We start from the raw sequence: 26,825 nt of genomic DNA, 5'->3' as shown, positions 1-26,825 counted from the left end.
TGGGAGGAGCTAAGACTCTGTCATTTGCATACCATGGATGAAGCCTCCTGAGAGACCAGCAAAAATTGCCAAATGCTGACTATATTTCAAGTCATCATGGCGGGGTATTGGGAAAAGTTTTCAATTAGCAATAATCACGCCTCGGTTAGACCTCATGGGCTACGATATTGCCACTGCACAAAGTTGAAGGAATTTGGGCGACTAGGAATTCCAGCTTCCAAGGAAGAGCTTATTTAAGTCATGGTGAGATCCATTTGACCACTGGCCCTCCCGCACTGCTTCAAGGTGTCGACAGTGTAAGGGCTCAGGGAAGACATCATTTTTGCCCATTACAGCCAGACCAGCTCACTTTCTCCTTCTGCTCCAGGCATAAACCATCAATACATTGCTGTGGGAAGCGAGGATTCTCCTCAACACTGGGAGGAGCTAAGACTCTGTCATTTGCATACCATGGATGAAGCCTCCTGAGAGACCAGCAAAAATTGCCAATGCTGACTATATTTCAAGTCATCATGGCGGGGTATTGGGAAAAGTTTTCAATTAGCAATAATCACGCCTCGGTTAGACCTCATGGGCTACGATATTGCCACTGCGCAAAGTTGAAGGAAGTTGGGCGACTAGGAATTCCCGCTTCCAAGGAAGAGCTTATTTAAGTCATGGTGAGATCCATTTGACCACTGGCCCTCCCGCACTGCTTCAAGGTGTCGACAGTGTAAGGGCTCAGGGAAGACATCATTTTTGCCCATTAGAGCCAGACCAGCTCACTTTCTCCTTCTGCTCCAGGCATAAACCATCAATACATTGCTGTGGGAAGCGAGGATTCTCCTCCACACTGGGAGGAGCTAAGACTCTGTAATTTGCATACCATGGATGAAGCCTCCTGAGAGACCAGCAAAAATTGCCAATACTGACTATATTTCAAGTCATCATGGCGGGGTATTGGGAAAAGTTTTCAATTAGCAATAATCACGCCTCGGTTAGACCTCATGGGCTACGATATTGCCACTGCGCAAAGTTGAAGGAAGTTGGGCGACTAGGAATTCCCGCTTCCAAGGAAGAGCTTATTTAAGTCATGGTGAGATCCATTTGACCACTGGCCCTCCCGCACTGCTTCAAGGTGTCGACAGTGTAAGGGCTCAGGGAAGACATCTTTTTTGCCCATTACAGCCAGACCAGCTCACTTTCTCCTTCTGCTCCAGGCATAAACCATCAATACATTGCTGTGGGAAGCGAGGATTCTCCTCCACACTGGGAGGAGCTAAGACTCTGTCATTTGCATACCATGGATGAAGCCTCCTGAGAGACCAGCAAAAATTGCCAATGCTGACTATATTTCAAGTCATCATGGCGGGGTATTGGGAAAAGTTTTCAATTAGCAATAATCACGCCTCGGTTACACCTCATGGGCTACGATATTGCCACTGCGCAAAGTTGAAGGAAGTTGGGCGACTAGGAATTCCCGCTTCCAAGGAAGAGCTTATTTAAGTCATGGTGAGATCCATTTGACCACTGGCCCTCCCGCACTGCTTCAAGGTGTCGACAGTGTAAGGGCTCAGGGAAGACATCATTTTTGCCCATTACAGCCAGACCAGCTCACTTTCTCCTCCTGCTCCAGGCATAAACCATCAATACATTGCTGTGGGAAGCGAGGATTCTTCTCCACACTGGGAGGAGCTATCACTCTGTCATTTGCATACCATGGATGAAGCCTCCTGAGAGACCAGCAAAAATTGCCAATTCTGACTATATTTCAAGTCATCATGGCGGGGTATTGGGAAAAGTTTTCAATTAGCAATAATCACGCCTCGGTTAGACCTCATGGGCTACGATATTGCCACTGCGCAAAGTTGAAGGAAGTTGGGCGACTAGGAATTCCCGCTTCCAAGGAAGAGCTTATTTAAGTCATGGTGAGATCCATTTGACCACTGGTCCTCCCGCACTGCTTCAAGGAGTCGACAGTGTAAGGGCTCAGGGAAGACATCTTTTTTGCCCATTATAGCCAGACCAGCTCACTTTCTCCTTCTGCTCCAGGCATAAACCATCAATACATTGCTGTGGGAAGCGAGGATTCTCCTCCACACTGGGAGGAGCTAAGACTGTCATTTGCATACCATGGATGAAGCCTCCTGAGAGACCAGCAAAAATTGCCAATGCTGACTATATTTCAAGTCATCATGGCGGGGTATTGGGAAAAGTTTTCAATTAGCAATAATCACGCCTCGGTTAGACCTCATGGGCAACGATATTGCCACTGCGCAAAGTTGAAGGAAGTTGGGCGACTAGGAATTCCCGCTTCCAAGGAAGAGCTTATTTAAGTCATGGTGAGATCCATTTGACCACTGGCCCTCCCGCACTGCTTCAAGGTGTCGACAGTGTAAGGGCTCAGGGAAGACATCATTTTTGCCCATTATAGCCAGACCAGCTCACTTTCTCCTTCTGCTCCAGGCATAAACCATCAATACATTGCTGTGGGAAGCGAGGATTCTCCTCCACACTGGGAGGAGCTAAAAACTCTGTCATTTGCATACCATGGATGAAGCCTCCTGAGAGACCAGCAAAAATTGCCAATGCTGACTATATTTCAAGTCATCATGGCGGGGTATTGGGAAAAGTTTTCAATTAGCAATAATCACGCCTCGGTTAGACCTCATGGGCTACGATATTGCCACTGCGCAAAGTTGAAGGAAGTTGGGCGACTAGGAATTCCCGCTTCCAAGGAAGAGCTTATTTAAGTCATGGTGAGATCCATTTGACCACTGGCCCTCCCGCACTGCTTCAAGGTGTCGACAGTGTAAGGGCTCAGGGAAGACATCATTTTTGCCCATTACAGCCAGACCAGCTCACTTTCTCCTTCTGCTCCAGGCATAAACCATCAATACATTGCTGTGGGAAGCGAGGATTCTCCTCCACACTGGGAGGAGCTAAGACTCTGTCATTTGCATACCATGGATGAAGCCTCCTGAGAGACCAGCAAAAATTGCCAATGCTGACTATATTTCAAGTCATCATGGCGGGGTATTGGGAAAAGTTTTCAATTAGCAATAATCACGCCTCGGTTAGACCTCATGGGCTACGATATTGCCACTGCGCAAAGTTGAAGGAAGTTGGGCGACTAGGAATTCCCGCTTCCAAGGAAGAGCTTATTTAAGTCATGGTGAGATCCATTTGACCACTGGCCCTCCCGCACTGCTTCAAGGTGTCGACAGTGTAAGGGCTCAGGGAAGACATCATTTTTGCCCATTACAGCCAGACCAGCTCACTTTCTCCTTCTGCTCCAGGCATAAACCATCAATACATTGCTGTGGGAAGCGAGGATTCTCCTCCACACTGGGAGGAGCTAAGAATCTGTCATTTGCATACCATGGATGAAGCCTCCTGAGAGACCAGCAAAAATTGCCAAATGCTGACTATATTTCAAGTCATCATGGCGGGGTATTGGGAAAAGTTTTCAATTAGCAATAATCACGCCTCGGTTAGACCTCATGGGCTACGATATTGCCACTGCACAAAGTTGAAGGAATTTGGGCGACTAGGAATTCCAGCTTCCAAGGAAGAGCTTATTTAAGTCATGGTGAGATCCATTTGACCACTGGCCCTCCCGCACTGCTTCAAGGTGTCGACAGTGTAAGGGCTCAGGGAAGACATCATTTTTGCCCATTACAGCCAGACCAGCTCACTTTCTCCTTCTGCTCCAGGCATAAACCATCAATACATTGCTGTGGGAAGCGAGGATTCTCCTCCACACTGGGAGGAGCTAAGACTCTGTCATTTGCATACCATGGATGAAGCCTCCTGAGAGACCAGCAAAAATTGCCAATGCTGACTATATTTCAAGTCATCATGGCGGGGTATTGGGAAAAGTTTTCAATTAGCAATAATCACGCCTCGGTTAGACCTCATGGGCTACGATATTGCCACTGCGCAAAGTTGAAGGAAGTTGGGCGACTAGGAATTCCCGCTTCCAAGGAAGAGCTTATTTAAGTCATGGTGAGATCCATTTGACCACTGGCCCTCCCGCACTGCTTCAAGGTGTCGACAGTGTAAGGGCTCAGGGAAGACATCTATTTTGCCCATTACAGCCAGACCAGCTCACTTTCTCCTTCTGCTCCAGGCATAAACCATCAATACATTGCTGTGGGAAGCGAGGATTCTCCTCCACACTGGGAGGAGCTAAGACTCTGTCATTTGCATACCATGGATGAAGCCTCCTGAGAGACCAGCAAAAATTGCCAATGCTGACTATATTTCAAGTCATCATGGCGGGGTATTGGGAAAAGTTTTCAATTAGCAATAATCACGCCTCGGTTACACCTCATGGGCTACGATATTGCCACTGCGCAAAGTTGAAGGAAGTTGGGCGACTAGGAATTCCCGCTTCCAAGGAAGAGCTTATTTAAGTCAGGGTGAGATCCATTTGACCACTGGCCCTCCCGCACTGCTTCAAGGTGTCGACAGTGTAAGGGCTCAGGGAAGACATCATTTTTGCCCATTATAGCCAGACCAGCTCACTTTCTCCTTCTGCTCCAGGCATAAACCATCAATACATTGCTGTGGGAAGCGAGGATTCTCCTCCACACTGGGAGGAGCTAAGACTCTGTCATTTGCATACCATGGATGAAGCCTCCTGAGAGACCAGCAAAAATTGCCAATGCTGACTATATTTCAAGTCATCATGGCGGGGTATTGGGAAAAGTTTTCAATTAGCAATAATCACGCCTCGGTTAGACCTCATGGGCAACGATATTGCCACTGCGCAAAGTTGAAGGAAGTTGGGCGACTAGGAATTCCCGCTTCCAAGGAAGAGCTTATTTAAGTCATGGTGAGATCCATTTGACCACTGGCCCTCCCGCACTGCTTCAAGGTGTCGACAGTGTAAGGGCTCAGGGAAGACATCATTTTTGCCCATTACAGCCAGACCAGCTCACTTTCTCCTTCTGCTCCAGGCATAAACCATCAATACATTGCTGTGGGAAGCGAGGATTCTCCTCCACACTGGGAGGAGCTAAGACTCTGTCATTTGCATACCATGGATGAAGCCTCCTGAGAGACCAGCAAAAATTGCCAATGCTGACTATATTTCAAGTCATCATGGCGGTGTATTGGGAAAAGTTTTCAATTAGCAATAATCACGCCTCGGTTAGACCTCATGGGCTACGATATTGCCACTGCGCAAAGTTGAAGGAAGTTGGGCGACTAGGAATTCCCGCTTCCAAGGAAGAGCTTATTTAAGTCATGGTGAGATCCATTTGACCACTGGCCCTCCCGCACTGCTTCAAGGTGTCGACAGTGTAAGGGCTCAGGGAAGACATCATTTTTGCCCATTACAGCCAGACCAGCTCACTTTCTCCTTCTGCTCCAGGCATAAACCATCAATACATTGCTGTGGGAAGCGAGGATTCTCCTCCACACTGGGAGGAGCTAAGAATCTGTCATTTGCATACCATGGATGAAGCCTCCTGAGAGACCAGCAAAAATTGCCAAATGCTGACTATATTTCAAGTCATCATGGCGGGGTATTGGGAAAAGTTTTCAATTAGCAATAATCACGCCTCGGTTAGACCTCATGGGCTACGATATTGCCACTGCGCAAAGTTGAAGGAAGTTGGGCGACTAGGAATTCCCGCTTCCAAGGAAGAGCTTATTTAAGTCATGGTGAGATCCATTTGACCACTGGCCCTCCCGCACTGCTTCAAGGTGTCGACAGTGTAAGGGCTCAGGGAAGACATCATTTTTGCCCATTACAGCCAGACCAGCTCACTTTCTCCTTCTGCTCCAGGCATAAACCATCAATACATTGCTGTGGGAAGCGAGGATTCTCCTCCACACTGGGAGGAGCTAAGAATCTGTCATTTGCATACCATGGATGAAGCCTCCTGAGAGACCAGCAAAAATTGCCAAATGCTGACTATATTTCAAGTCATCATGGCGGGGTATTGGGAAAAGTTTTCAATTAGCAATAATCACGCCTCGGTTAGACCTCATGGGCTACGATATTGCCACTGCACAAAGTTGAAGGAATTTGGGCAACTAGGAATTCCAGCTTCCAAGGAAGAGCTTATTTAAGTCATGGTGAGATCCATTTGACCACTGGCCCTCCCGCACTGCTTCAAGGTGTCGACAGTGTAAGGGCTCAGGGAAGACATCATTTTTGCCCATTACAGCCAGACCAGCTCACTTTCTCCTTCTGCTCCAGGCATAAACCATCAATACATTGCTGTGGGAAGCGAGGATTCTCCTCCACACTGGGAGGAGCTAAGACTCTGTCATTTGCATACCATGGATGAAGCCTCCTGAGAGACCAGCAAAAATTGCCAATGCTGACTATATTTCAAGTCATCATGGCGGGGTATTGGGAAAAGTTTTCAATTAGCAATAATCACGCCTCGGTTAGACCTCATGGGCTACGATATTGCCACTGCGCAAAGTTGAAGGAAGTTGGGCGACTAGGAATTCCCGCATCCAAGGAAGAGCTTATTTAAGTCATGGTGAGATCCATTTGACCACTGGCCCTCCCGCACTGCTTCAAGGTGTCGACAGTGTAAGGGCTCAGGGAAGACATCTTTTTTGCCCATTACAGCCAGACCAGCTCACTTTCTCCTTCTGCTCCAGGCATAAACCATCAATACATTGCTGTGGGAAGCGAGGATTCTCCTCCACACTGGGAGGAGCTAAGACTCTGTCATTTGCATACCATGGATGAAGCCTCCTGAGAGACCAGCAAAAATTGCCAATGCTGACTATATTTCAAGTCATCATGGCGGGGTATTGGGAAAAGTTTTCAATTAGCAATAATCACGCCTCGGTTACACCTCATGGGCTACGATATTGCCACTGCGCAAAGTTGAAGGAAGTTGGGCGACTAGGAATTCCCGCTTCCAAGGAAGAGCTTATTTAAGTCATGGTGAGATCCATTTGACCACTGGCCCTCCCGCACTGCTTCAAGGTGTCGACAGTGTAAGGGCTCAGGGAAGACATCATTTTTGCCCATTACAGCCAGACCAGCTCACTTTCTCCTTCTGCTCCAGGCATAAACCATCAATACATTGCTGTGGGAAGCGAGGATTCTTCTCCACACTGGGAGGAGCTAAGACTCTGTCATTTGCATACCATGGATGAAGCCTCCTGAGAGACCAGCAAAAATTGCCAATGCTGACTATATTTCAAGTCATCATGGCGGGGTATTGGGAAAAGTTTTCAATCAGCAATAATCACACCTCGGTTAGACCTCATGGGCTACGATATTGCCACTGCGCAAAGTTGAAAGAAGTTGGGCGACTAGGAATTCCCGCTTCCAAGGAAGAGCTTATTTAAGTCATGGTGAGATCCATTTGACCACTGGCCCTCCCGCACTGCTTCAAGGTGTCGACAGTGTAAGGGCTCAGGGAAGACATCATTTTTGCCCATTAGAGCCAGACCAGCTCACTTTCTCCTTCTGCTCCAGGCATAAACCATCAATACATTGCTGTGGGAAGCGAGGATTCTCCTCCACACTGGGAGGAGCTAAGACTCTGTAATTTGCATACCATGGATGAAGCCTCCTGAGAGACCAGCAAAAATTGCCAATACTGACTATATTTCAAGTCATCATGGCGGGGTATTGGGAAAAGTTTTCAATTAGCAATAATCACGCCTCGGTTAGACCTCATGGGCTACGATATTGCCACTGCGCAAAGTTGAAGGAAGTTGGGCGACTAGGAATTCCCGCTTCCAAGGAGATCCATTTGACCACTGGCCCTCCCGCACTGCTTCAAGGTGTCGACAGTGTAAGGGCTCAGGGAAGACATCATTTTTGCCCATTACAGCCAGACCAGCTCACTTTCTCCTTCTGCTCCAGGCATAAACCATCAATACATTGCTGTGGGAAGCGAGGATTCTCCTCCACACTGGGAGGAGCTAAGACTCTGTCATTTGCATACCATGGATGAAGTCTCCTGAGAGACCAGCAAAAATTGCCAATGCTGACTATATTTCAAGTCATCATGGCGGGGTATTGGGAAAAGTTTTCAATTAGCAATAATCACGCCTCGGTTAGACCTCATGGGCTACGATATTGCCACTGCGCAAAGTTGAAGGAAGTTGAGCGACTAGGAATTCCCGCTTCCAAGGAAGAGCTTATTTAAGTCAGGGTGAGATCCATTTGACCACTGGCCCTCCCGCACTGCTTCAAGGTGTCGACAGTGTAAGGGCTCAGGGAAGACATCATTTTTGCCCATTATAGCCAGACCAGCTCACTTTCTCCTTCTGCTCCAGGCATAAACCATCAATACATTGCTGTGGGAAGCGAGGATTCTCCTCCACACTGGGAGGAGCTAAGACTCTGTCATTTGCATACCATGGATGAAGCCTCCTGAGAGACCAGCAAAAATTGCCAATGCTGACTATATTTCAAGTCATCATGGCGGGGTATTGGGAAAAGTTTTCAATTAGCAATAATCACGCCTCGGTTAGACCTCATGGGCTACGATATTGCCACTGCGCAAAGTTGAAGGAAGTTGGGCGACTAGGAATTCCCGCTTCCAAGGAAGAGCTTATTTAAGTCATGGTGAGATCCATTTGACCACTGGCCCTCCCGCACTGCTTCAAGGTGTCGACAGTGTAAGAGCTCAGGGAAGACATCATTTTTGCCCATTACAGCCAGACCAGCTCACTTTCTCCTTCTGCTCCAGGCATAAACCATCAATACATTGCTGTGGGAAGCGAGGATTCTCCTCCACACTGGGAGGAGCTAAGACTCTGTCATTTGCATACCATGGATGAAGCCTCCTGAGAGACCAGCAAAAATTGCCAAATGCTGACTATATTTCAAGTCATCATGGCGGGGTATTGGGAAAAGTTTTCAATTAGCAATAATCACGCCTCGGTTAGACCTCATGGGCTACGATATTGCCACTGCACAAAGTTGAAGGAATTTGGGCGACTAGGAATTCCAGCTTCCAAGGAAGAGCTTATTTAAGTCATGGTGAGATCCATTTGACCACTGGCCCTCCCGCACTGCTTCAAGGTGTCGACAGTGTAAGGGCTCAGGGAAGACATCATTTTTGCCCATTACAGCCAGACCAGCTCACTTTCTCCTTCTGCTCCAGGCATAAACCATCAATACATTGCTGTGGGAAGCGAGGATTCTCCTCAACACTGGGAGGAGCTAAGACTCTGTCATTTGCATACCATGGATGAAGCCTCCTGAGAGACCAGCAAAAATTGCCAATGCTGACTATATTTCAAGTCATCATGGCGGGGTATTGGGAAAAGTTTTCAATTAGCAATAATCACGCCTCGGTTAGACCTCATGGGCTACGATATTGCCACTGCGCAAAGTTGAAGGAAGTTGGGCGACTAGGAATTCCCGCTTCCAAGGAAGAGCTTATTTAAGTCATGGTGAGATCCATTTGACCACTGGCCCTCCCGCACTGCTTCAAGGTGTCGACAGTGTAAGGGCTCAGGGAAGACATCATTTTTGCCCATTAGAGCCAGACCAGCTCACTTTCTCCTTCTGCTCCAGGCATAAACCATCAATACATTGCTGTGGGAAGCGAGGATTCTCCTCCACACTGGGAGGAGCTAAGACTCTGTAATTTGCATACCATGGATGAAGCCTCCTGAGAGACCAGCAAAAATTGCCAATACTGACTATATTTCAAGTCATCATGGCGGGGTATTGGGAAAAGTTTTCAATTAGCAATAATCACGCCTCGGTTAGACCTCATGGGCTACGATATTGCCACTGCGCAAAGTTGAAGGAAGTTGGGCGACTAGGAATTCCCGCTTCCAAGGAAGAGCTTATTTAAGTCATGGTGAGATCCATTTGACCACTGGCCCTCCCGCACTGCTTCAAGGTGTCGACAGTGTAAGGGCTCAGGGAAGACATCTTTTTTGCCCATTACAGCCAGACCAGCTCACTTTCTCCTTCTGCTCCAGGCATAAACCATCAATACATTGCTGTGGGAAGCGAGGATTCTCCTCCACACTGGGAGGAGCTAAGACTCTGTCATTTGCATACCATGGATGAAGCCTCCTGAGAGACCAGCAAAAATTGCCAATGCTGACTATATTTCAAGTCATCATGGCGGGGTATTGGGAAAAGTTTTCAATTAGCAATAATCACGCCTCGGTTACACCTCATGGGCTACGATATTGCCACTGCGCAAAGTTGAAGGAAGTTGGGCGACTAGGAATTCCCGCTTCCAAGGAAGAGCTTATTTAAGTCATGGTGAGATCCATTTGACCACTGGCCCTCCCGCACTGCTTCAAGGTGTCGACAGTGTAAGGGCTCAGGGAAGACATCATTTTTGCCCATTACAGCCAGACCAGCTCACTTTCTCCTCCTGCTCCAGGCATAAACCATCAATACATTGCTGTGGGAAGCGAGGATTCTTCTCCACACTGGGAGGAGCTATCACTCTGTCATTTGCATACCATGGATGAAGCCTCCTGAGAGACCAGCAAAAATTGCCAATTCTGACTATATTTCAAGTCATCATGGCGGGGTATTGGGAAAAGTTTTCAATTAGCAATAATCACGCCTCGGTTAGACCTCATGGGCTACGATATTGCCACTGCGCAAAGTTGAAGGAAGTTGGGCGACTAGGAATTCCCGCTTCCAAGGAAGAGCTTATTTAAGTCATGGTGAGATCCATTTGACCACTGGTCCTCCCGCACTGCTTCAAGGAGTCGACAGTGTAAGGGCTCAGGGAAGACATCTTTTTTGCCCATTATAGCCAGACCAGCTCACTTTCTCCTTCTGCTCCAGGCATAAACCATCAATACATTGCTGTGGGAAGCGAGGATTCTCCTCCACACTGGGAGGAGCTAAGACTGTCATTTGCATACCATGGATGAAGCCTCCTGAGAGACCAGCAAAAATTGCCAATGCTGACTATATTTCAAGTCATCATGGCGGGGTATTGGGAAAAGTTTTCAATTAGCAATAATCACGCCTCGGTTAGACCTCATGGGCAACGATATTGCCACTGCGCAAAGTTGAAGGAAGTTGGGCGACTAGGAATTCCCGCTTCCAAGGAAGAGCTTATTTAAGTCATGGTGAGATCCATTTGACCACTGGCCCTCCCGCACTGCTTCAAGGTGTCGACAGTGTAAGGGCTCAGGGAAGACATCATTTTTGCCCATTATAGCCAGACCAGCTCACTTTCTCCTTCTGCTCCAGGCATAAACCATCAATACATTGCTGTGGGAAGCGAGGATTCTCCTCCACACTGGGAGGAGCTAAAAACTCTGTCATTTGCATACCATGGATGAAGCCTCCTGAGAGACCAGCAAAAATTGCCAATGCTGACTATATTTCAAGTCATCATGGCGGGGTATTGGGAAAAGTTTTCAATTAGCAATAATCATGCCTCGGTTAGACCTCATGGGCAACGATATTGCCACTGCGCAAAGTTGAAGGAAGTTGGGCGACTAGGAATTCCCGCTTCCAAGGAAGAGCTTATTTAAGTCATGGTGAGATCCATTTGACCACTGGCCCTCCCGCACTGCTTCAAGGTGTCGACAGTGTAAGGGCTCAGGGAAGACATCATTTTTGCCCATTACAGCCAGACCAGCTCACTTTCTCCTTCTGCTCCAGGCATAAACCATCAATACATTGCTGTGGGAAGCGAGGATTCTCCTCCACACTGGGAGGAGCTAAGACTCTGTCATTTGCATACCATGGATGAAGCCTCCTGAGAGACCAGCAAAAATTGCCAATGCTGACTATATTTCAAGTCATCATGGCGGTGTATTGGGAAAAGTTTTCAATTAGCAATAATCACGCCTCGGTTAGACCTCATGGGCTACGATATTGCCACTGCGCAAAGTTGAAGGAAGTTGGGCGACTAGGAATTCCCGCTTCCAAGGAAGAGCTTATTTAAGTCATGGTGAGATCCATTTGACCACTGGCCCTCCCGCACTGCTTCAAGGTGTCGACAGTGTAAGGGCTCAGGGAAGACATCATTTTTGCCCATTACAGCCAGACCAGCTCACTTTCTCCTTCTGCTCCAGGCATAAACCATCAATACATTGCTGTGGGAAGCGAGGATTCTCCTCCACACTGGGAGGAGCTAAGAATCTGTCATTTGCATACCATGGATGAAGCCTCCTGAGAGACCAGCAAAAATTGCCAAATGCTGACTATATTTCAAGTCATCATGGCGGGGTATTGGGAAAAGTTTTCAATTAGCAATAATCACGCCTCGGTTAGACCTCATGGGCTACGATATTGCCACTGCACAAAGTTGAAGGAATTTGGGCAACTAGGAATTCCAGCTTCCAAGGAAGAGCTTATTTAAGTCATGGTGAGATCCATTTGACCACTGGCCCTCCCGCACTGCTTCAAGGTGTCGACAGTGTAAGGGCTCAGGGAAGACATCATTTTTGCCCATTACAGCCAGACCAGCTCACTTTCTCCTTCTGCTCCAGGCATAAACCATCAATACATTGCTGTGGGAAGCGAGGATTCTCCTCCACACTGGGAGGAGCTAAGACTCTGTCATTTGCATACCATGGATGAAGCCTCCTGAGAGACCAGCAAAAATTGCCAATGCTGACTATATTTCAAGTCATCATGGCGGGGTATTGGGAAAAGTTTTCAATTAGCAATAATCACGCCTCGGTTAGACCTCATGGGCTACGATATTGCCACTGCGCAAAGTTGAAGGAAGTTGGGCGACTAGGAATTCCCGCATCCAAGGAAGAGCTTATTTAAGTCATGGTGAGATCCATTTGACCACTGGCCCTCCCGCACTGCTTCAAGGTGTCGACAGTGTAAGGGCTCAGGGAAGACATCTTTTTTGCCCATTACAGCCAGACCAGCTCACTTTCTCCTTCTGCTCCAGGCATAAACCATCAATACATTGCTGTGGGAAGCGAGGATTCTCCTCCACACTGGGAGGAGCTAAGACTCTGTCATTTGCATACCATGGATGAAGCCTCCTGAGAGACCAGCAAAAATTGCCAATGCTGACTATATTTCAAGTCATCATGGCGGGGTATTGGGAAAAGTTTTCAATTAGCAATAATCACGCCTCGGTTACACCTCATGGGCTACGATATTGCCACTGCGCAAAGTTGAAGGAAGTTGGGCGACTAGGAATTCCCGCTTCCAAGGAAGAGCTTATTTAAGTCATGGTGAGATCCATTTGACCACTGGCCCTCCCGCACTGCTTCAAGGTGTCGACAGTGTAAGGGCTCAGGGAAGACATCATTTTTGCCCATTACAGCCAGACCAGCTCACTTTCTCCTTCTGCTCCAGGCATAAACCATCAATACATTGCTGTGGGAAGCGAGGATTCTTCTCCACACTGGGAGGAGCTAAGACTCTGTCATTTGCATACCATGGATGAAGCCTCCTGAGAGACCAGCAAAAATTGCCAATGCTGACTATATTTCAAGTCATCATGGCGGGGTATTGGGAAAAGTTTTCAATTAGCAATAATCACGCCTCGGTTACACCTCATGGGCTACGATATTGCCACTGCGCAAAGTTGAAGGAAGTTGGGCGACTAGGAATTCCCGCTTCCAAGGAAGAGCTTATTTAAGTCATGGTGAGATCCATTTGACCACTGGCCCTCCCGCACTGCTTCAAGGTGTCGACAGTGTAAGGGCTCAGGGAAGACATCATTTTTGCCCATTACAGCCAGACCAGCTCACTTTCTCCTTCTGCTCCAGGCATAAACCATCAATACATTGCTGTGGGAAGCGAGGATTCTTCTCCACACTGGGAGGAGCTAAGACTCTGTCATTTGCATACCATGGATGAAGCCTCCTGAGAGACCAGCAAAAATTGCCAATGCTGACTATATTTCAAGTCATCATGGCGGGGTATTGGGAAAAGTTTTCAATCAGCAATAATCACACCTCGGTTAGACCTCATGGGCTACGATATTGCCACTGCGCAAAGTTGAAAGAAGTTGGGCGACTAGGAATTCCCGCTTCCAAGGAAGAGCTTATTTAAGTCATGGTGAGATCCATTTGACCACTGGCCCTCCCGCACTGCTTCAAGGTGTCGACAGTGTAAGGGCTCAGGGAAGACATCATTTTTGCCCATTAGAGCCAGACCAGCTCACTTTCTCCTTCTGCTCCAGGCATAAACCATCAATACATTGCTGTGGGAAGCGAGGATTCTCCTCCACACTGGGAGGAGCTAAGACTCTGTAATTTGCATACCATGGATGAAGCCTCCTGAGAGACCAGCAAAAATTGCCAATACTGACTATATTTCAAGTCATCATGGCGGGGTATTGGGAAAAGTTTTCAATTAGCAATAATCACGCCTCGGTTAGACCTCATGGGCTACGATATTGCCACTGCGCAAAGTTGAAGGAAGTTGGGCGACTAGGAATTCCCGCTTCCAAGGAGATCCATTTGACCACTGGCCCTCCCGCACTGCTTCAAGGTGTCGACAGTGTAAGGGCTCAGGGAAGACATCATTTTTGCCCATTACAGCCAGACCAGCTCACTTTCTCCTTCTGCTCCAGGCATAAACCATCAATACATTGCTGTGGGAAGCGAGGATTCTCCTCCACACTGGGAGGAGCTAAGACTCTGTCATTTGCATACCATGGATGAAGTCTCCTGAGAGACCAGCAAAAATTGCCAATGCTGACTATATTTCAAGTCATCATGGCGGGGTATTGGGAAAAGTTTTCAATTAGCAATAATCACGCCTCGGTTAGACCTCATGGGCTACGATATTGCCACTGCGCAAAGTTGAAGGAAGTTGAGCGACTAGGAATTCCCGCTTCCAAGGAAGAGCTTATTTAAGTCAGGGTGAGATCCATTTGACCACTGGCCCTCCCGCACTGCTTCAAGGTGTCGACAGTGTAAGGGCTCAGGGAAGACATCATTTTTGCCCATTATAGCCAGACCAGCTCACTTTCTCCTTCTGCTCCAGGCATAAACCATCAATACATTGCTGTGGGAAGCGAGGATTCTCCTCCACACTGGGAGGAGCTAAGACTCTGTCATTTGCATACCATGGATGAAGCCTCCTGAGAGACCAGCAAAAATTGCCAATGCTGACTATATTTCAAGTCATCATGGCGGGGTATTGGGAAAAGTTTTCAATTAGCAATAATCACGCCTCGGTTACACCTCATGGGCTACGATATTGCCACTGCGCAAAGTTGAAGGAAGTTGGGCGACTAGGAATTCCCGCTTCCAAGGAAGAGCTTATTTAAGTCATGGTGAGATCCATTTGACCACTGGCCCTCCCGCACTGCTTCAAGGTGTCGACAGTGTAAGGGCTCAGGGAAGACATCATTTTTGCCCATTACAGCCAGACCAGCTCACTTTCTCCTTCTGCTCCAGGCATAAACCATCAATACATTGCTGTGGGAAGCGAGGATTCTTCTCCACACTGGGAGGAGCTAAGACTCTGTCATTTGCATACCATGGATGAAGCCTCCTGAGAGACCAGCAAAAATTGCCAATGCTGACTATATTTCAAGTCATCATGGCGGGGTATTGGGAAAAGTTTTCAATTAGCAATAATCACGCCTCGGTTACACCTCATGGGCTACGATATTGCCACTGCGCAAAGTTGAAGGAAGTTGGGCGACTAGGAATTCCCGCTTCCAAGGAAGAGCTTATTTAAGTCATGGTGAGATCCATTTGACCACTGGCCCTCCCGCACTGCTTCAAGGTGTCGACAGTGTAAGGGCTCAGGGAAGACATCATTTTTGCCCATTACAGCCAGACCAGCTCACTTTCTCCTTCTGCTCCAGGCATAAACCATCAATACATTGCTGTGGGAAGCGAGGATTCTTCTCCACACTGGGAGGAGCTAAGACTCTGTCATTTGCATACCATGGATGAAGCCTCCTGAGAGACCAGCAAAAATTGCCAATGCTGACTATATTTCAAGTCATCATGGCGGGGTATTGGGAAAAGTTTTCAATCAGCAATAATCACACCTCGGTTAGACCTCATGGGCTACGATATTGCCACTGCGCAAAGTTGAAAGAAGTTGGGCGACTAGGAATTCCCGCTTCCAAGGAAGAGCTTATTTAAGTCATGGTGAGATCCATTTGACCACTGGCCCTCCCGCACTGCTTCAAGGTGTCGACAGTGTAAGGGCTCAGGGAAGACATCATTTTTGCCCATTAGAGCCAGACCAGCTCACTTTCTCCTTCTGCTCCAGGCATAAACCATCAATACATTGCTGTGGGAAGCGAGGATTCTCCTCCACACTGGGAGGAGCTAAGACTCTGTAATTTGCATACCATGGATGAAGCCTCCTGAGAGACCAGCAAAAATTGCCAATACTGACTATATTTCAAGTCATCATGGCGGGGTATTGGGAAAAGTTTTCAATTAGCAATAATCACGCCTCGGTTAGACCTCATGGGCTACGATATTGCCACTGCGCAAAGTTGAAGGAAGTTGGGCGACTAGGAATTCCCGCTTCCAAGGAGATCCATTTGACCACTGGCCCTCCCGCACTGCTTCAAGGTGTCGACAGTGTAAGGGCTCAGGGAAGACATCATTTTTGCCCATTACAGCCAGACCAGCTCACTTTCTCCTTCTGCTCCAGGCATAAACCATCAATACATTGCTGTGGGAAGCGAGGATTCTCCTCCACACTGGGAGGAGCTAAGACTCTGTCATTTGCATACCATGGATGAAGTCTCCTGAGAGACCAGCAAAAATTGCCAATGCTGACTATATTTCAAGTCATCATGGCGGGGTATTGGGAAAAGTTTTCAATTAGCAATAATCACGCCTCGGTTAGACCTCATGGGCTACGATATTGCCACTGCGCAAAGTTGAAGGAAGTTGAGCGACTAGGAATTCCCGCTTCCAAGGAAGAGCTTATTTAAGTCAGGGTGAGATCCATTTGACCACTGGCCCTCCCGCACTGCTTCAAGGTGTCGACAGTGTAAGGGCTCAGGGAAGACATCATTTTTGCCCATTATAGCCAGACCAGCTCACTTTCTCCTTCTGCTCCAGGCATAAACCATCAATACATTGCTGTGGGAAGCGAGGATTCTCCTCCACACTGGGAGGAGCTAAGACTCTGTCATTTGCATACCATGGATGAAGCCTCCTGAGAGACCAGCAAAAATTGCCAATGCTGACTATATTTCAAGTCATCATGGCGGGGTATTGGGAAAAGTTTTCAATTAGCAATAATCACGCCTCGGTTAGACCTCATGGGCTACGATATTGCCACTGCGAAAAGTTGAAGGAAGTTGGGCGACTAGGAATTCCCGCTTCCAAGGAAGAGCTTATTTAAGTCATGGTGAGATCCATTTGACCACTGGCCCTCCCGCACTGCTTCAAGGTGTCGACAGTGTAAGAGCTCAGGGAAGACATCATTTTTGCCCATTACAGCCAGACCAGCTCACTTTCTCCTTCTGCTCCAGGCATAAACCATCAATACATTGCTGTGGGAAGCGAGGATTCTCCTCCACACTGGGAGGAGCTAAGACTCTGTCATTTGCATACCATGGATGAAGCCTCCTGAGAGACCAGCAAAAATTGCCAAATGCTGACTATATTTCAAGTCATCATGGCGGGGTATTGGGAAAAGTTTTCAATTAGCAATAATCACGCCTCGGTTAGACCTCATGGGCTACGATATTGCCACTGCACAAAGTTGAAGGAATTTGGGCGACTAGGAATTCCAGCTTCCAAGGAAGAGCTTATTTAAGTCATGGTGAGATCCATTTGACCACTGGCCCTCCCGCACTGCTTCAAGGTGTCGACAGTGTAAGGGCTCAGGGAAGACATCATTTTTGCCCATTACAGCCAGACCAGCTCACTTTCTCCTTCTGCTCCAGGCATAAACCATCAATACATTGCTGTGGGAAGCGAGGATTCTCCTCAACACTGGGAGGAGCTAAGACTCTGTCATTTGCATACCATGGATGAAGCCTCCTGAGAGACCAGCAAAAATTGCCAATGCTGACTATATTTCAAGTCATCATGGCGGGGTATTGGGAAAAGTTTTCAATTAGCAATAATCACGCCTCGGTTAGACCTCATGGGCTACGATATTGCCACTGCGCAAAGTTGAAGGAAGTTGGGCGACTAGGAATTCCCGCTTCCAAGGAAGAGCTTATTTAAGTCATGGTGAGATCCATTTGACCACTGGCCCTCCCGCACTGCTTCAAGGTGTCGACAGTGTAAGGGCTCAGGGAAGACATCATTTTTGCCCATTAGAGCCAGACCAGCTCACTTTCTCCTTCTGCTCCAGGCATAAACCATCAATACATTGCTGTGGGAAGCGAGGATTCTCCTCCACACTGGGAGGAGCTAAGACTCTGTCATTTGCATACCATGGATGAAGCCTCCTGAGAGACCAGCAAAAATTGCCAATACTGACTATATTTCAAGTCATCATGGCGGGGTATTGGGAAAAGTTTTCAATTAGCAATAATCACGCCTCGGTTAGACCTCATGGGCTACGATATTGCCACTGCGCAAAGTTGAAGGAAGTTGGGCGACTAGGAATTCCCGCTTCCAAGGAAGAGCTTATTTAAGTCATGGTGAGATCCATTTGACCACTGGCCCTCCCGCACTGCTTCAAGGTGTCGACAGTGTAAGGGCTCAGGGAAGACATCTTTTTTGCCCATTACAGCCAGACCAGCTCACTTTCTCCTTCTGCTCCAGGCATAAACCATCAATACATTGCTGTGGGAAGCGAGGATTCTCCTCCACACTGGGAGGAGCTAAGACTCTGTCATTTGCATACCATGGATGAAGCCTCCTGAGAGACCAGCAAAAATTGCCAATGCTGACTATATTTCAAGTCATCATGGCGGGGTATTGGGAAAAGTTTTCAATTAGCAATAATCACGCCTCGGTTACACCTCATGGGCTACGATATTGCCACTGCGCAAAGTTGAAGGAAGTTGGGCGACTAGGAATTCCCGCTTCCAAGGAAGAGCTTATTTAAGTCATGGTGAGATCCATTTGACCACTGGCCCTCCCGCACTGCTTCAAGGTGTCGACAGTGTAAGGGCTCAGGGAAGACATCATTTTTGCCCATTACAGCCAGACCAGCTCACTTTCTCCTTCTGCTCCAGGCATAAACCATCAATACATTGCTGTGGGAAGCGAGGATTCTTCTCCACACTGGGAGGAGCTAAGACTCTGTCATTTGCATACCATGGATGAAGCCTCCTGAGAGACCAGCAAAAATTGCCAATGCTGACTATATTTCAAGTCATCATGGCGGGGTATTGGGAAAAGTTTTCAATTAGCAATAATCACGCCTCGGTTACACCTCATGGGCTACGATATTGCCACTGCGCAAAGTTGAAGGAAGTTGGGCGACTAGGAATTCCCGCTTCCAAGGAAGAGCTTATTTAAGTCATGGTGAGATCCATTTGACCACTGGCCCTCCCGCACTGCTTCAAGGTGTCGACAGTGTAAGGGCTCAGGGAAGACATCATTTTTGCCCATTACAGCCAGACCAGCTCACTTTCTCCTTCTGCTCCAGGCATAAACCATCAATACATTGCTGTGGGAAGCGAGGATTCTTCTCCACACTGGGAGGAGCTAAGACTCTGTCATTTGCATACCATGGATGAAGCCTCCTGAGAGACCAGCAAAAATTGCCAATGCTGACTATATTTCAAGTCATCATGGCGGGGTATTGGGAAAAGTTTTCAATCAGCAATAATCACACCTCGGTTAGACCTCATGGGCTACGATATTGCCACTGCGCAAAGTTGAAAGAAGTTGGGCGACTAGGAATTCCCGCTTCCAAGGAAGAGCTTATTTAAGTCATGGTGAGATCCATTTGACCACTGGCCCTCCCGCACTGCTTCAAGGTGTCGACAGTGTAAGGGCTCAGGGAAGACATCATTTTTGCCCATTAGAGCCAGACCAGCTCACTTTCTCCTTCTGCTCCAGGCATAAACCATCAATACATTGCTGTGGGAAGCGAGGATTCTCCTCCACACTGGGAGGAGCTAAGACTCTGTAATTTGCATACCATGGATGAAGCCTCCTGAGAGACCAGCAAAAATTGCCAATACTGACTATATTTCAAGTCATCATGGCGGGGTATTGGGAAAAGTTTTCAATTAGCAATAATCACGCCTCGGTTAGACCTCATGGGCTACGATATTGCCACTGCGCAAAGTTGAAGGAAGTTGGGCGACTAGGAATTCCCGCTTCCAAGGAGATCCATTTGACCACTGGCCCTCCCGCACTGCTTCAAGGTGTCGACAGTGTAAGGGCTCAGGGAAGACATCATTTTTGCCCATTACAGCCAGACCAGCTCACTTTCTCCTTCTGCTCCAGGCATAAACCATCAATACATTGCTGTGGGAAGCGAGGATTCTCCTCCACACTGGGAGGAGCTAAGACTCTGTCATTTGCATACCATGGATGAAGTCTCCTGAGAGACCAGCAAAAATTGCCAATGCTGACTATATTTCAAGTCATCATGGCGGGGTATTGGGAAAAGTTTTCAATTAGCAATAATCACGCCTCGGTTAGACCTCATGGGCTACGATATTGCCACTGCGCAAAGTTGAAGGAAGTTGAGCGACTAGGAATTCCCGCTTCCAAGGAAGAGCTTATTTAAGTCAGGGTGAGATCCATTTGACCACTGGCCCTCCCGCACTGCTTCAAGGTGTCGACAGTGTAAGGGCTCAGGGAAGACATCATTTTTGCCCATTATAGCCAGACCAGCTCACTTTCTCCTTCTGCTCCAGGCATAAACCATCAATACATTGCTGTGGGAAGCGAGGATTCTCCTCCACACTGGGAGGAGCTAAGACTCTGTCATTTGCATACCATGGATGAAGCCTCCTGAGAGACCAGCAAAAATTGCCAATGCTGACTATATTTCAAGTCATCATGGCGGGGTATTGGGAAAAGTTTTCAATTAGCAATAATCACGCCTCGGTTAGACCTCATGGGCTACGATATTGCCACTGCGCAAAGTTGAAGGAAGTTGGGCGACTAGGAATTCCCGCTTCCAAGGAAGAGCTTATTTAAGTCATGGTGAGATCCATTTGACCACTGGCCCTCCCGCACTGCTTCAAGGTGTCGACAGTGTAAGAGCTCAGGGAAGACATCATTTTTGCCCATTACAGCCAGACCAGCTCACTTTCTCCTTCTGCTCCAGGCATAAACCATCAATACATTGCTGTGGGAAGCGAGGATTCTCCTCCACACTGGGAGGAGCTAAGACTCTGTCATTTGCATACCATGGATGAAGCCTCCTGAGAGACCAGCAAAAATTGCCAAATGCTGACTATATTTCAAGTCATCATGGCGGGGTATTGGGAAAAGTTTTCAATTAGCAATAATCACGCCTCGGTTAGACCTCATGGGCTACGATATTGCCACTGCACAAAGTTGAAGGAATTTGGGCGACTAGGAATTCCAGCTTCCAAGGAAGAGCTTATTTAAGTCATGGTGAGATCCATTTGACCACTGGCCCTCCCGCACTGCTTCAAGGTGTCGACAGTGTAAGGGCTCAGGGAAGACATCATTTTTGCCCATTACAGCCAGACCAGCTCACTTTCTCCTTCTGCTCCAGGCATAAACCATCAATACATTGCTGTGGGAAGCGAGGATTCTCCTCCACACTGGGAGGAGCTAAGACTCTGTAATTTGCATACCATGGATGAAGCCTCCTGAGAGACCAGCAAAAATTGCCAATACTGACTATATTTCAAGTCATCATGGCGGGGTATTGGGAAAAGTTTTCAATTAGCAATAATCACGCCTCGGTTAGACCTCATGGGCTACGATATTGCCACTGCGCAAAGTTGAAGGAAGTTGGGCGACTAGGAATTCCCGCTTCCAAGGAAGAGCTTATTTAAGTCATGGTGAGATCCATTTGACCACTGGCCCTCCCGCACTGCTTCAAGGTGTCGACAGTGTAAGGGCTCAGGGAAGACATCATTTTTGCCCATTAGAGCCAGACCAGCTCACTTTCTCCTTCTGCTCCAGGCATAAACCATCAATACATTGCTGTGGGAAGCGAGGATTCTCCTCCACACTGGGAGGAGCTAAGACTCTGTAATTTGCATACCATGGATGAAGCCTCCTGAGAGACCAGCAAAAATTGCCAATACTGACTATATTTCAAGTCATCATGGCGGGGTATTGGGAAAAGTTTTCAATTAGCAATAATCACGCCTCGGTTAGACCTCATGGGCTACGATATTGCCACTGCGCAAAGTTGAAGGAAGTTGGGCGACTAGGAATTCCCGCTTCCAAGGAGATCCATTTGACCACTGGCCCTCCCGCACTGCTTCAAGGTGTCGACAGTGTAAGGGCTCAGGGAAGACATCATTTTTGCCCATTACAGCCAGACCAGCTCACTTTCTCCTTCTGCTCCAGGCATAAACCATCAATACATTGCTGTGGGAAGCGAGGATTCTCCTCCACACTGGGAGGAGCTAAGACTCTGTCATTTGCATACCATGGATGAAGTCTCCTGAGAGACCAGCAAAAATTGCCAATGCTGACTATATTTCAAGTCATCATGGCGGGGTATTGGGAAAAGTTTTCAATTAGCAATAATCACGCCTCGGTTAGACCTCATGGGCTACGATATTGCCACTGCGCAAAGTTGAAGGAAGTTGAGCGACTAGGAATTCCCGCTTCCAAGGAAGAGCTTATTTAAGTCAGGGTGAGATCCATTTGACCACTGGCCCTCCCGCACTGCTTCAAGGTGTCGACAGTGTAAGGGCTCAGGGAAGACATCATTTTTGCCCATTATAGCCAGACCAGCTCACTTTCTCCTTCTGCTCCAGGCATAAACCATCAATACATTGCTGTGGGAAGCGAGGATTCTCCTCCACACTGGGAGGAGCTAAGACTCTGTCATTTGCATACCATGGATGAAGCCTCCTGAGAGACCAGCAAAAATTGCCAATGCTGACTATATTTCAAGTCATCATGGCGGGGTATTGGGAAAAGTTTTCAATTAGCAATAATCACGCCTCGGTTAGACCTCATGGGCTACGATATTGCCACTGCGCAAAGTTGAAGGAAGTTGGGCGACTAGGAATTCCCGCTTCCAAGGAAGAGCTTATTTAAGTCATGGTGAGATCCATTTGACCACTGGCCCTCCCGCACTGCTTCAAGGTGTCGACAGTGTAAGAGCTCAGGGAAGACATCATTTTTGCCCATTACAGCCAGACCAGCTCACTTTCTCCTTCTGCTCCAGGCATAAACCATCAATACATTGCTGTGGGAAGCGAGGATTCTCCTCCACACTGGGAGGAGCTAAGACTCTGTCATTTGCATACCATGGATGAAGCCTCCTGAGAGACCAGCAAAAATTGCCAAATGCTGACTATATTTCAAGTCATCATGGCGGGGTATTGGGAAAAGTTTTCAATTAGCAATAATCACGCCTCGGTTAGACCTCATGGGCTACGATATTGCCACTGCACAAAGTTGAAGGAATTTGGGCGACTAGGAATTCCAGCTTCCAAGGAAGAGCTTATTTAAGTCATGGTGAGATCCATTTGACCACTGGCCCTCCCGCACTGCTTCAAGGTGTCGACAGTGTAAGGGCTCAGGGAAGACATCATTTTTGCCCATTACAGCCAGACCAGCTCACTTTCTCCTTCTGCTCCAGGCATAAACCATCAATACATTGCTGTGGGAAGCGAGGATTCTCCTCAACACTGGGAGGAGCTAAGACTCTGTCATTTGCATACCATGGATGAAGCCTCCTGAGAGACCAGCAAAAATTGCCAATGCTGACTATATTTCAAGTCATCATGGCGGGGTATTGGGAAAAGTTTTCAATTAGCAATAATCACGCCTCGGTTAGACCTCATGGGCTACGATATTGCCACTGCGCAAAGTTGAAGGAAGTTGGGCGACTAGGAATTCCCGCTTCCAAGGAAGAGCTTATTTAAGTCATGGTGAGATCCATTTGACCACTGGCCCTCCCGCACTGCTTCAAGGTGTCGACAGTGTAAGGGCTCAGGGAAGACATCATTTTTGCCCATTAGAGCCAGACCAGCTCACTTTCTCCTTCTGCTCCAGGCATAAACCATCAATACATTGCTGTGGGAAGCGAGGATTCTCCTCCACACTGGGAGGAGCTAAGACTCTGTAATTTGCATACCATGGATGAAGCCTCCTGAGAGACCAGCAAAAATTGCCAATACTGACTATATTTCAAGTCATCATGGCGGGGTATTGGGAAAAGTTTTCAATTAGCAATAATCACGCCTCGGTTAGACCTCATGGGCTACGATATTGCCACTGCGCAAAGTTGAAGGAAGTTGGGCGACTAGGAATTCCCGCTTCCAAGGAAGAGCTTATTTAAGTCATGGTGAGATCCATTTGACCACTGGCCCTCCCGCACTGCTTCAAGGTGTCGACAGTGTAAGGGCTCAGGGAAGACATCTTTTTTGCCCATTACAGCCAGACCAGCTCACTTTCTCCTTCTGCTCCAGGCATAAACCATCAATACATTGCTGTGGGAAGCGAGGATTCTCCTCCACACTGGGAGGAGCTAAGACTCTGTCATTTGCATACCATGGATGAAGCCTCCTGAGAGACCAGCAAAAATTGCCAATGCTGACTATATTTCAAGTCATCATGGCGGGGTATTGGGAAAAGTTTTCAATTAGCAATAATCACGCCTCGGTTACACCTCATGGGCTACGATATTGCCACTGCGCAAAGTTGAAGGAAGTTGGGCGACTAGGAATTCCCGCTTCCAAGGAAGAGCTTATTTAAGTCATGGTGAGATCCATTTGACCACTGGCCCTCCCGCACTGCTTCAAGGTGTCGACAGTGTAAGGGCTCAGGGAAGACATCATTTTTGCCCATTACAGCCAGACCAGCTCACTTTCTCCTCCTGCTCCAGGCATAAACCATCAATACATTGCTGTGGGAAGCGAGGATTCTTCTCCACACTGGGAGGAGCTATCACTCTGTCATTTGCATACCATGGATGAAGCCTCCTGAGAGACCAGCAAAAATTGCCAATTCTGACTATATTTCAAGTCATCATGGCGGGGTATTGGGAAAAGTTTTCAATTAGCAATAATCACGCCTCGGTTAGACCTCATGGGCTACGATATTGCCACTGCGCAAAGTTGAAGGAAGTTGGGCGACTAGGAATTCCCGCTTCCAAGGAAGAGCTTATTTAAGTCATGGTGAGATCCATTTGACCACTGGTCCTCCCGCACTGCTTCAAGGAGTCGACAGTGTAAGGGCTCAGGGAAGACATCTTTTTTGCCCATTATAGCCAGACCAGCTCACTTTCTCCTTCTGCTCCAGGCATAAACCATCAATACATTGCTGTGGGAAGCGAGGATTCTCCTCCACACTGGGAGGAGCTAAGACTGTCATTTGCATACCATGGATGAAGCCTCCTGAGAGACCAGCAAAAATTGCCAATGCTGACTATATTTCAAGTCATCATGGCGGGGTATTGGGAAAAGTTTTCAATTAGCAATAATCACGCCTCGGTTAGACCTCATGGGCAACGATATTGCCACTGCGCAAAGTTGAAGGAAGTTGGGCGACTAGGAATTCCCGCTTCCAAGGAAGAGCTTATTTAAGTCATGGTGAGATCCATTTGACCACTGGCCCTCCCGCACTGCTTCAAGGTGTCGACAGTGTAAGGGCTCAGGGAAGACATCATTTTTGCCCATTATAGCCAGACCAGCTCACTTTCTCCTTCTGCTCCAGGCATAAACCATCAATACATTGCTGTGGGAAGCGAGGATTCTCCTCCACACTGGGAGGAGCTAAAAACTCTGTCATTTGCATACCATGGATGAAGCCTCCTGAGAGACCAGCAAAAATTGCCAATGCTGACTATATTTCAAGTCATCATGGCGGGGTATTGGGAAAAGTTTTCAATTAGCAATAATCACGCCTCGGTTAGACCTCATGGGCTACGATATTGCCACTGCGCAAAGTTGAAGGAAGTTGGGCGACTAGGAATTCCCGCTTCCAAGGAAGAGCTTATTTAAGTCATGGTGAGATCCATTTGACCACTGGCCCTCCCGCACTGCTTCAAGGTGTCGACAGTGTAAGGGCTCAGGGAAGACATCATTTTTGCCCATTACAGCCAGACCAGCTCACTTTCTCCTTCTGCTCCAGGCATAAACCATCAATACATTGCTGTGGGAAGCGAGGATTCTCCTCCACACTGGGAGGAGCTAAGACTCTGTCATTTGCATACCATGGATGAAGCCTCCTGAGAGACCAGCAAAAATTGCCAATGCTGACTATATTTCAAGTCATCATGGCGGGGTATTGGGAAAAGTTTTCAATTAGCAATAATCACGCCTCGGTTAGACCTCATGGGCTACGATATTGCCACTGCGCAAAGTTGAAGGAAGTTGGGCGACTAGGAATTCCCGCTTCCAAGGAAGAGCTTATTTAAGTCATGGTGAGATCCATTTGACCACTGGCCCTCCCGCACTGCTTCAAGGTGTCGACAGTGTAAGGGCTCAGGGAAGACATCATTTTTGCCCATTACAGCCAGACCAGCTCACTTTCTCCTTCTGCTCCAGGCATAAACCATCAATACATTGCTGTGGGAAGCGAGGATTCTCCTCCACACTGGGAGGAGCTAAGAATCTGTCATTTGCATACCATGGATGAAGCCTCCTGAGAGACCAGCAAAAATTGCCAAATGCTGACTATATTTCAAGTCATCATGGCGGGGTATTGGGAAAAGTTTTCAATTAGCAATAATCACGCCTCGGTTAGACCTCATGGGCTACGATATTGCCACTGCGCAAAGTTGAAGGAAGTTAGGCGACTAGGAATTCCCGCTTCCAAGGAAGAGCTTATTTAAGTCATGGTGAGATCCATTTGACCACTGGCCCTCCCGCACTGCTTCAAGGTGTCGACAGTGTAAGGGCTCAGGG

The 26,825-nt window shown here is 47.7% G+C and overlaps 65 non-coding genes across 65 annotated transcripts; all 65 read right to left on the bottom strand.

The window, feature by feature from the left end:
* Positions 1-43: 43 nt before the first annotated feature.
* LOC143777735 (U4 spliceosomal RNA) lies at positions 44-185 on the bottom strand. Its single transcript, XR_013216440.1, has one exon. It is a non-coding gene; the product is annotated as a U4 spliceosomal RNA (small nuclear RNA).
* A 275-nt stretch (positions 186-460) lies between these two features.
* LOC143777527 (U4 spliceosomal RNA) lies at positions 461-601 on the bottom strand. Its single transcript, XR_013216256.1, has one exon. It is a non-coding gene; the product is annotated as a U4 spliceosomal RNA (small nuclear RNA).
* Positions 602-876: 275 nt separating this feature from the next.
* Positions 877-1,017, bottom strand: LOC143777635 (U4 spliceosomal RNA). Its single transcript, XR_013216352.1, has one exon. It is a non-coding gene; the product is annotated as a U4 spliceosomal RNA (small nuclear RNA).
* Positions 1,018-1,292: 275 nt separating this feature from the next.
* LOC143777578 (U4 spliceosomal RNA) lies at positions 1,293-1,433 on the bottom strand. Its single transcript, XR_013216304.1, has one exon. It is a non-coding gene; the product is annotated as a U4 spliceosomal RNA (small nuclear RNA).
* Positions 1,434-1,708: 275 nt separating this feature from the next.
* Positions 1,709-1,849, bottom strand: LOC143777695 (U4 spliceosomal RNA). The gene has a single exon (XR_013216404.1). It is a non-coding gene; the product is annotated as a U4 spliceosomal RNA (small nuclear RNA).
* Positions 1,850-2,122: 273 nt separating this feature from the next.
* LOC143777430 (U4 spliceosomal RNA) lies at positions 2,123-2,263 on the bottom strand. The gene has a single exon (XR_013216163.1). It is a non-coding gene; the product is annotated as a U4 spliceosomal RNA (small nuclear RNA).
* A 276-nt stretch (positions 2,264-2,539) lies between these two features.
* On the bottom strand, positions 2,540-2,680 carry LOC143777526 (U4 spliceosomal RNA). The gene has a single exon (XR_013216255.1). It is a non-coding gene; the product is annotated as a U4 spliceosomal RNA (small nuclear RNA).
* A 275-nt stretch (positions 2,681-2,955) lies between these two features.
* LOC143777525 (U4 spliceosomal RNA) lies at positions 2,956-3,096 on the bottom strand. Its single transcript, XR_013216254.1, has one exon. It is a non-coding gene; the product is annotated as a U4 spliceosomal RNA (small nuclear RNA).
* Positions 3,097-3,371: 275 nt separating this feature from the next.
* LOC143777734 (U4 spliceosomal RNA) lies at positions 3,372-3,513 on the bottom strand. The gene has a single exon (XR_013216439.1). It is a non-coding gene; the product is annotated as a U4 spliceosomal RNA (small nuclear RNA).
* Positions 3,514-3,788: 275 nt separating this feature from the next.
* On the bottom strand, positions 3,789-3,929 carry LOC143777524 (U4 spliceosomal RNA). The gene has a single exon (XR_013216253.1). It is a non-coding gene; the product is annotated as a U4 spliceosomal RNA (small nuclear RNA).
* Positions 3,930-4,204: 275 nt separating this feature from the next.
* LOC143777577 (U4 spliceosomal RNA) lies at positions 4,205-4,345 on the bottom strand. Its single transcript, XR_013216303.1, has one exon. It is a non-coding gene; the product is annotated as a U4 spliceosomal RNA (small nuclear RNA).
* Positions 4,346-4,620: 275 nt separating this feature from the next.
* On the bottom strand, positions 4,621-4,761 carry LOC143777429 (U4 spliceosomal RNA). The gene has a single exon (XR_013216162.1). It is a non-coding gene; the product is annotated as a U4 spliceosomal RNA (small nuclear RNA).
* A 275-nt stretch (positions 4,762-5,036) lies between these two features.
* LOC143777605 (U4 spliceosomal RNA) lies at positions 5,037-5,177 on the bottom strand. The gene has a single exon (XR_013216326.1). It is a non-coding gene; the product is annotated as a U4 spliceosomal RNA (small nuclear RNA).
* A 275-nt stretch (positions 5,178-5,452) lies between these two features.
* Positions 5,453-5,594, bottom strand: LOC143777727 (U4 spliceosomal RNA). The gene has a single exon (XR_013216432.1). It is a non-coding gene; the product is annotated as a U4 spliceosomal RNA (small nuclear RNA).
* A 275-nt stretch (positions 5,595-5,869) lies between these two features.
* On the bottom strand, positions 5,870-6,011 carry LOC143777733 (U4 spliceosomal RNA). The gene has a single exon (XR_013216438.1). It is a non-coding gene; the product is annotated as a U4 spliceosomal RNA (small nuclear RNA).
* Positions 6,012-6,286: 275 nt separating this feature from the next.
* LOC143777523 (U4 spliceosomal RNA) lies at positions 6,287-6,427 on the bottom strand. Its single transcript, XR_013216252.1, has one exon. It is a non-coding gene; the product is annotated as a U4 spliceosomal RNA (small nuclear RNA).
* A 275-nt stretch (positions 6,428-6,702) lies between these two features.
* On the bottom strand, positions 6,703-6,843 carry LOC143777576 (U4 spliceosomal RNA). The gene has a single exon (XR_013216302.1). It is a non-coding gene; the product is annotated as a U4 spliceosomal RNA (small nuclear RNA).
* A 275-nt stretch (positions 6,844-7,118) lies between these two features.
* Positions 7,119-7,259, bottom strand: LOC143777709 (U4 spliceosomal RNA). Its single transcript, XR_013216417.1, has one exon. It is a non-coding gene; the product is annotated as a U4 spliceosomal RNA (small nuclear RNA).
* A 275-nt stretch (positions 7,260-7,534) lies between these two features.
* On the bottom strand, positions 7,535-7,675 carry LOC143777634 (U4 spliceosomal RNA). Its single transcript, XR_013216351.1, has one exon. It is a non-coding gene; the product is annotated as a U4 spliceosomal RNA (small nuclear RNA).
* A 252-nt stretch (positions 7,676-7,927) lies between these two features.
* Positions 7,928-8,068, bottom strand: LOC143777416 (U4 spliceosomal RNA). The gene has a single exon (XR_013216150.1). It is a non-coding gene; the product is annotated as a U4 spliceosomal RNA (small nuclear RNA).
* Positions 8,069-8,343: 275 nt separating this feature from the next.
* On the bottom strand, positions 8,344-8,484 carry LOC143777521 (U4 spliceosomal RNA). The gene has a single exon (XR_013216251.1). It is a non-coding gene; the product is annotated as a U4 spliceosomal RNA (small nuclear RNA).
* A 275-nt stretch (positions 8,485-8,759) lies between these two features.
* Positions 8,760-8,901, bottom strand: LOC143777732 (U4 spliceosomal RNA). Its single transcript, XR_013216437.1, has one exon. It is a non-coding gene; the product is annotated as a U4 spliceosomal RNA (small nuclear RNA).
* A 275-nt stretch (positions 8,902-9,176) lies between these two features.
* Positions 9,177-9,317, bottom strand: LOC143777520 (U4 spliceosomal RNA). The gene has a single exon (XR_013216250.1). It is a non-coding gene; the product is annotated as a U4 spliceosomal RNA (small nuclear RNA).
* A 275-nt stretch (positions 9,318-9,592) lies between these two features.
* LOC143777633 (U4 spliceosomal RNA) lies at positions 9,593-9,733 on the bottom strand. Its single transcript, XR_013216350.1, has one exon. It is a non-coding gene; the product is annotated as a U4 spliceosomal RNA (small nuclear RNA).
* Positions 9,734-10,008: 275 nt separating this feature from the next.
* Positions 10,009-10,149, bottom strand: LOC143777575 (U4 spliceosomal RNA). Its single transcript, XR_013216301.1, has one exon. It is a non-coding gene; the product is annotated as a U4 spliceosomal RNA (small nuclear RNA).
* Positions 10,150-10,424: 275 nt separating this feature from the next.
* On the bottom strand, positions 10,425-10,565 carry LOC143777694 (U4 spliceosomal RNA). The gene has a single exon (XR_013216403.1). It is a non-coding gene; the product is annotated as a U4 spliceosomal RNA (small nuclear RNA).
* Positions 10,566-10,838: 273 nt separating this feature from the next.
* LOC143777428 (U4 spliceosomal RNA) lies at positions 10,839-10,979 on the bottom strand. The gene has a single exon (XR_013216161.1). It is a non-coding gene; the product is annotated as a U4 spliceosomal RNA (small nuclear RNA).
* A 276-nt stretch (positions 10,980-11,255) lies between these two features.
* On the bottom strand, positions 11,256-11,396 carry LOC143777420 (U4 spliceosomal RNA). Its single transcript, XR_013216154.1, has one exon. It is a non-coding gene; the product is annotated as a U4 spliceosomal RNA (small nuclear RNA).
* Positions 11,397-11,671: 275 nt separating this feature from the next.
* Positions 11,672-11,812, bottom strand: LOC143777604 (U4 spliceosomal RNA). The gene has a single exon (XR_013216325.1). It is a non-coding gene; the product is annotated as a U4 spliceosomal RNA (small nuclear RNA).
* Positions 11,813-12,087: 275 nt separating this feature from the next.
* Positions 12,088-12,229, bottom strand: LOC143777731 (U4 spliceosomal RNA). The gene has a single exon (XR_013216436.1). It is a non-coding gene; the product is annotated as a U4 spliceosomal RNA (small nuclear RNA).
* A 275-nt stretch (positions 12,230-12,504) lies between these two features.
* On the bottom strand, positions 12,505-12,645 carry LOC143777519 (U4 spliceosomal RNA). Its single transcript, XR_013216249.1, has one exon. It is a non-coding gene; the product is annotated as a U4 spliceosomal RNA (small nuclear RNA).
* A 275-nt stretch (positions 12,646-12,920) lies between these two features.
* On the bottom strand, positions 12,921-13,061 carry LOC143777574 (U4 spliceosomal RNA). The gene has a single exon (XR_013216300.1). It is a non-coding gene; the product is annotated as a U4 spliceosomal RNA (small nuclear RNA).
* A 275-nt stretch (positions 13,062-13,336) lies between these two features.
* LOC143777572 (U4 spliceosomal RNA) lies at positions 13,337-13,477 on the bottom strand. The gene has a single exon (XR_013216299.1). It is a non-coding gene; the product is annotated as a U4 spliceosomal RNA (small nuclear RNA).
* Positions 13,478-13,752: 275 nt separating this feature from the next.
* Positions 13,753-13,893, bottom strand: LOC143777708 (U4 spliceosomal RNA). Its single transcript, XR_013216416.1, has one exon. It is a non-coding gene; the product is annotated as a U4 spliceosomal RNA (small nuclear RNA).
* A 275-nt stretch (positions 13,894-14,168) lies between these two features.
* LOC143777631 (U4 spliceosomal RNA) lies at positions 14,169-14,309 on the bottom strand. Its single transcript, XR_013216349.1, has one exon. It is a non-coding gene; the product is annotated as a U4 spliceosomal RNA (small nuclear RNA).
* Positions 14,310-14,561: 252 nt separating this feature from the next.
* Positions 14,562-14,702, bottom strand: LOC143777415 (U4 spliceosomal RNA). The gene has a single exon (XR_013216149.1). It is a non-coding gene; the product is annotated as a U4 spliceosomal RNA (small nuclear RNA).
* A 275-nt stretch (positions 14,703-14,977) lies between these two features.
* On the bottom strand, positions 14,978-15,118 carry LOC143777571 (U4 spliceosomal RNA). Its single transcript, XR_013216298.1, has one exon. It is a non-coding gene; the product is annotated as a U4 spliceosomal RNA (small nuclear RNA).
* Positions 15,119-15,393: 275 nt separating this feature from the next.
* On the bottom strand, positions 15,394-15,534 carry LOC143777570 (U4 spliceosomal RNA). The gene has a single exon (XR_013216297.1). It is a non-coding gene; the product is annotated as a U4 spliceosomal RNA (small nuclear RNA).
* Positions 15,535-15,809: 275 nt separating this feature from the next.
* LOC143777707 (U4 spliceosomal RNA) lies at positions 15,810-15,950 on the bottom strand. The gene has a single exon (XR_013216415.1). It is a non-coding gene; the product is annotated as a U4 spliceosomal RNA (small nuclear RNA).
* A 275-nt stretch (positions 15,951-16,225) lies between these two features.
* On the bottom strand, positions 16,226-16,366 carry LOC143777630 (U4 spliceosomal RNA). The gene has a single exon (XR_013216348.1). It is a non-coding gene; the product is annotated as a U4 spliceosomal RNA (small nuclear RNA).
* Positions 16,367-16,618: 252 nt separating this feature from the next.
* Positions 16,619-16,759, bottom strand: LOC143777414 (U4 spliceosomal RNA). Its single transcript, XR_013216148.1, has one exon. It is a non-coding gene; the product is annotated as a U4 spliceosomal RNA (small nuclear RNA).
* Positions 16,760-17,034: 275 nt separating this feature from the next.
* On the bottom strand, positions 17,035-17,175 carry LOC143777704 (U4 spliceosomal RNA). Its single transcript, XR_013216412.1, has one exon. It is a non-coding gene; the product is annotated as a U4 spliceosomal RNA (small nuclear RNA).
* Positions 17,176-17,450: 275 nt separating this feature from the next.
* Positions 17,451-17,592, bottom strand: LOC143777730 (U4 spliceosomal RNA). The gene has a single exon (XR_013216435.1). It is a non-coding gene; the product is annotated as a U4 spliceosomal RNA (small nuclear RNA).
* A 275-nt stretch (positions 17,593-17,867) lies between these two features.
* Positions 17,868-18,008, bottom strand: LOC143777518 (U4 spliceosomal RNA). The gene has a single exon (XR_013216248.1). It is a non-coding gene; the product is annotated as a U4 spliceosomal RNA (small nuclear RNA).
* A 275-nt stretch (positions 18,009-18,283) lies between these two features.
* LOC143777629 (U4 spliceosomal RNA) lies at positions 18,284-18,424 on the bottom strand. The gene has a single exon (XR_013216347.1). It is a non-coding gene; the product is annotated as a U4 spliceosomal RNA (small nuclear RNA).
* A 275-nt stretch (positions 18,425-18,699) lies between these two features.
* On the bottom strand, positions 18,700-18,840 carry LOC143777569 (U4 spliceosomal RNA). Its single transcript, XR_013216296.1, has one exon. It is a non-coding gene; the product is annotated as a U4 spliceosomal RNA (small nuclear RNA).
* A 275-nt stretch (positions 18,841-19,115) lies between these two features.
* LOC143777567 (U4 spliceosomal RNA) lies at positions 19,116-19,256 on the bottom strand. Its single transcript, XR_013216295.1, has one exon. It is a non-coding gene; the product is annotated as a U4 spliceosomal RNA (small nuclear RNA).
* Positions 19,257-19,531: 275 nt separating this feature from the next.
* On the bottom strand, positions 19,532-19,672 carry LOC143777706 (U4 spliceosomal RNA). The gene has a single exon (XR_013216414.1). It is a non-coding gene; the product is annotated as a U4 spliceosomal RNA (small nuclear RNA).
* Positions 19,673-19,947: 275 nt separating this feature from the next.
* LOC143777628 (U4 spliceosomal RNA) lies at positions 19,948-20,088 on the bottom strand. Its single transcript, XR_013216346.1, has one exon. It is a non-coding gene; the product is annotated as a U4 spliceosomal RNA (small nuclear RNA).
* Positions 20,089-20,340: 252 nt separating this feature from the next.
* On the bottom strand, positions 20,341-20,481 carry LOC143777413 (U4 spliceosomal RNA). The gene has a single exon (XR_013216147.1). It is a non-coding gene; the product is annotated as a U4 spliceosomal RNA (small nuclear RNA).
* Positions 20,482-20,756: 275 nt separating this feature from the next.
* Positions 20,757-20,897, bottom strand: LOC143777517 (U4 spliceosomal RNA). Its single transcript, XR_013216247.1, has one exon. It is a non-coding gene; the product is annotated as a U4 spliceosomal RNA (small nuclear RNA).
* Positions 20,898-21,172: 275 nt separating this feature from the next.
* LOC143777729 (U4 spliceosomal RNA) lies at positions 21,173-21,314 on the bottom strand. Its single transcript, XR_013216434.1, has one exon. It is a non-coding gene; the product is annotated as a U4 spliceosomal RNA (small nuclear RNA).
* A 275-nt stretch (positions 21,315-21,589) lies between these two features.
* LOC143777626 (U4 spliceosomal RNA) lies at positions 21,590-21,730 on the bottom strand. The gene has a single exon (XR_013216345.1). It is a non-coding gene; the product is annotated as a U4 spliceosomal RNA (small nuclear RNA).
* Positions 21,731-22,005: 275 nt separating this feature from the next.
* On the bottom strand, positions 22,006-22,146 carry LOC143777625 (U4 spliceosomal RNA). Its single transcript, XR_013216344.1, has one exon. It is a non-coding gene; the product is annotated as a U4 spliceosomal RNA (small nuclear RNA).
* Positions 22,147-22,398: 252 nt separating this feature from the next.
* LOC143777412 (U4 spliceosomal RNA) lies at positions 22,399-22,539 on the bottom strand. Its single transcript, XR_013216146.1, has one exon. It is a non-coding gene; the product is annotated as a U4 spliceosomal RNA (small nuclear RNA).
* A 275-nt stretch (positions 22,540-22,814) lies between these two features.
* On the bottom strand, positions 22,815-22,955 carry LOC143777516 (U4 spliceosomal RNA). The gene has a single exon (XR_013216246.1). It is a non-coding gene; the product is annotated as a U4 spliceosomal RNA (small nuclear RNA).
* A 275-nt stretch (positions 22,956-23,230) lies between these two features.
* On the bottom strand, positions 23,231-23,372 carry LOC143777728 (U4 spliceosomal RNA). The gene has a single exon (XR_013216433.1). It is a non-coding gene; the product is annotated as a U4 spliceosomal RNA (small nuclear RNA).
* Positions 23,373-23,647: 275 nt separating this feature from the next.
* Positions 23,648-23,788, bottom strand: LOC143777515 (U4 spliceosomal RNA). Its single transcript, XR_013216245.1, has one exon. It is a non-coding gene; the product is annotated as a U4 spliceosomal RNA (small nuclear RNA).
* Positions 23,789-24,063: 275 nt separating this feature from the next.
* LOC143777624 (U4 spliceosomal RNA) lies at positions 24,064-24,204 on the bottom strand. Its single transcript, XR_013216343.1, has one exon. It is a non-coding gene; the product is annotated as a U4 spliceosomal RNA (small nuclear RNA).
* A 275-nt stretch (positions 24,205-24,479) lies between these two features.
* On the bottom strand, positions 24,480-24,620 carry LOC143777566 (U4 spliceosomal RNA). Its single transcript, XR_013216294.1, has one exon. It is a non-coding gene; the product is annotated as a U4 spliceosomal RNA (small nuclear RNA).
* A 275-nt stretch (positions 24,621-24,895) lies between these two features.
* On the bottom strand, positions 24,896-25,036 carry LOC143777693 (U4 spliceosomal RNA). The gene has a single exon (XR_013216402.1). It is a non-coding gene; the product is annotated as a U4 spliceosomal RNA (small nuclear RNA).
* Positions 25,037-25,309: 273 nt separating this feature from the next.
* Positions 25,310-25,450, bottom strand: LOC143777426 (U4 spliceosomal RNA). The gene has a single exon (XR_013216160.1). It is a non-coding gene; the product is annotated as a U4 spliceosomal RNA (small nuclear RNA).
* Positions 25,451-25,726: 276 nt separating this feature from the next.
* LOC143777514 (U4 spliceosomal RNA) lies at positions 25,727-25,867 on the bottom strand. The gene has a single exon (XR_013216244.1). It is a non-coding gene; the product is annotated as a U4 spliceosomal RNA (small nuclear RNA).
* Positions 25,868-26,142: 275 nt separating this feature from the next.
* On the bottom strand, positions 26,143-26,283 carry LOC143777513 (U4 spliceosomal RNA). The gene has a single exon (XR_013216243.1). It is a non-coding gene; the product is annotated as a U4 spliceosomal RNA (small nuclear RNA).
* A 275-nt stretch (positions 26,284-26,558) lies between these two features.
* LOC143777726 (U4 spliceosomal RNA) lies at positions 26,559-26,700 on the bottom strand. Its single transcript, XR_013216431.1, has one exon. It is a non-coding gene; the product is annotated as a U4 spliceosomal RNA (small nuclear RNA).
* Positions 26,701-26,825: the final 125 nt, after the last annotated feature.

Source organism: Ranitomeya variabilis, chromosome 5 (genome assembly GCF_051348905.1).
Source record: "Ranitomeya variabilis isolate aRanVar5 chromosome 5, aRanVar5.hap1, whole genome shotgun sequence".
Classification (NCBI taxonomy): Eukaryota; Metazoa; Chordata; class Amphibia; order Anura; family Dendrobatidae; genus Ranitomeya; species Ranitomeya variabilis.
This window is presented reverse-complemented; position numbering and strand designations above follow the sequence as displayed.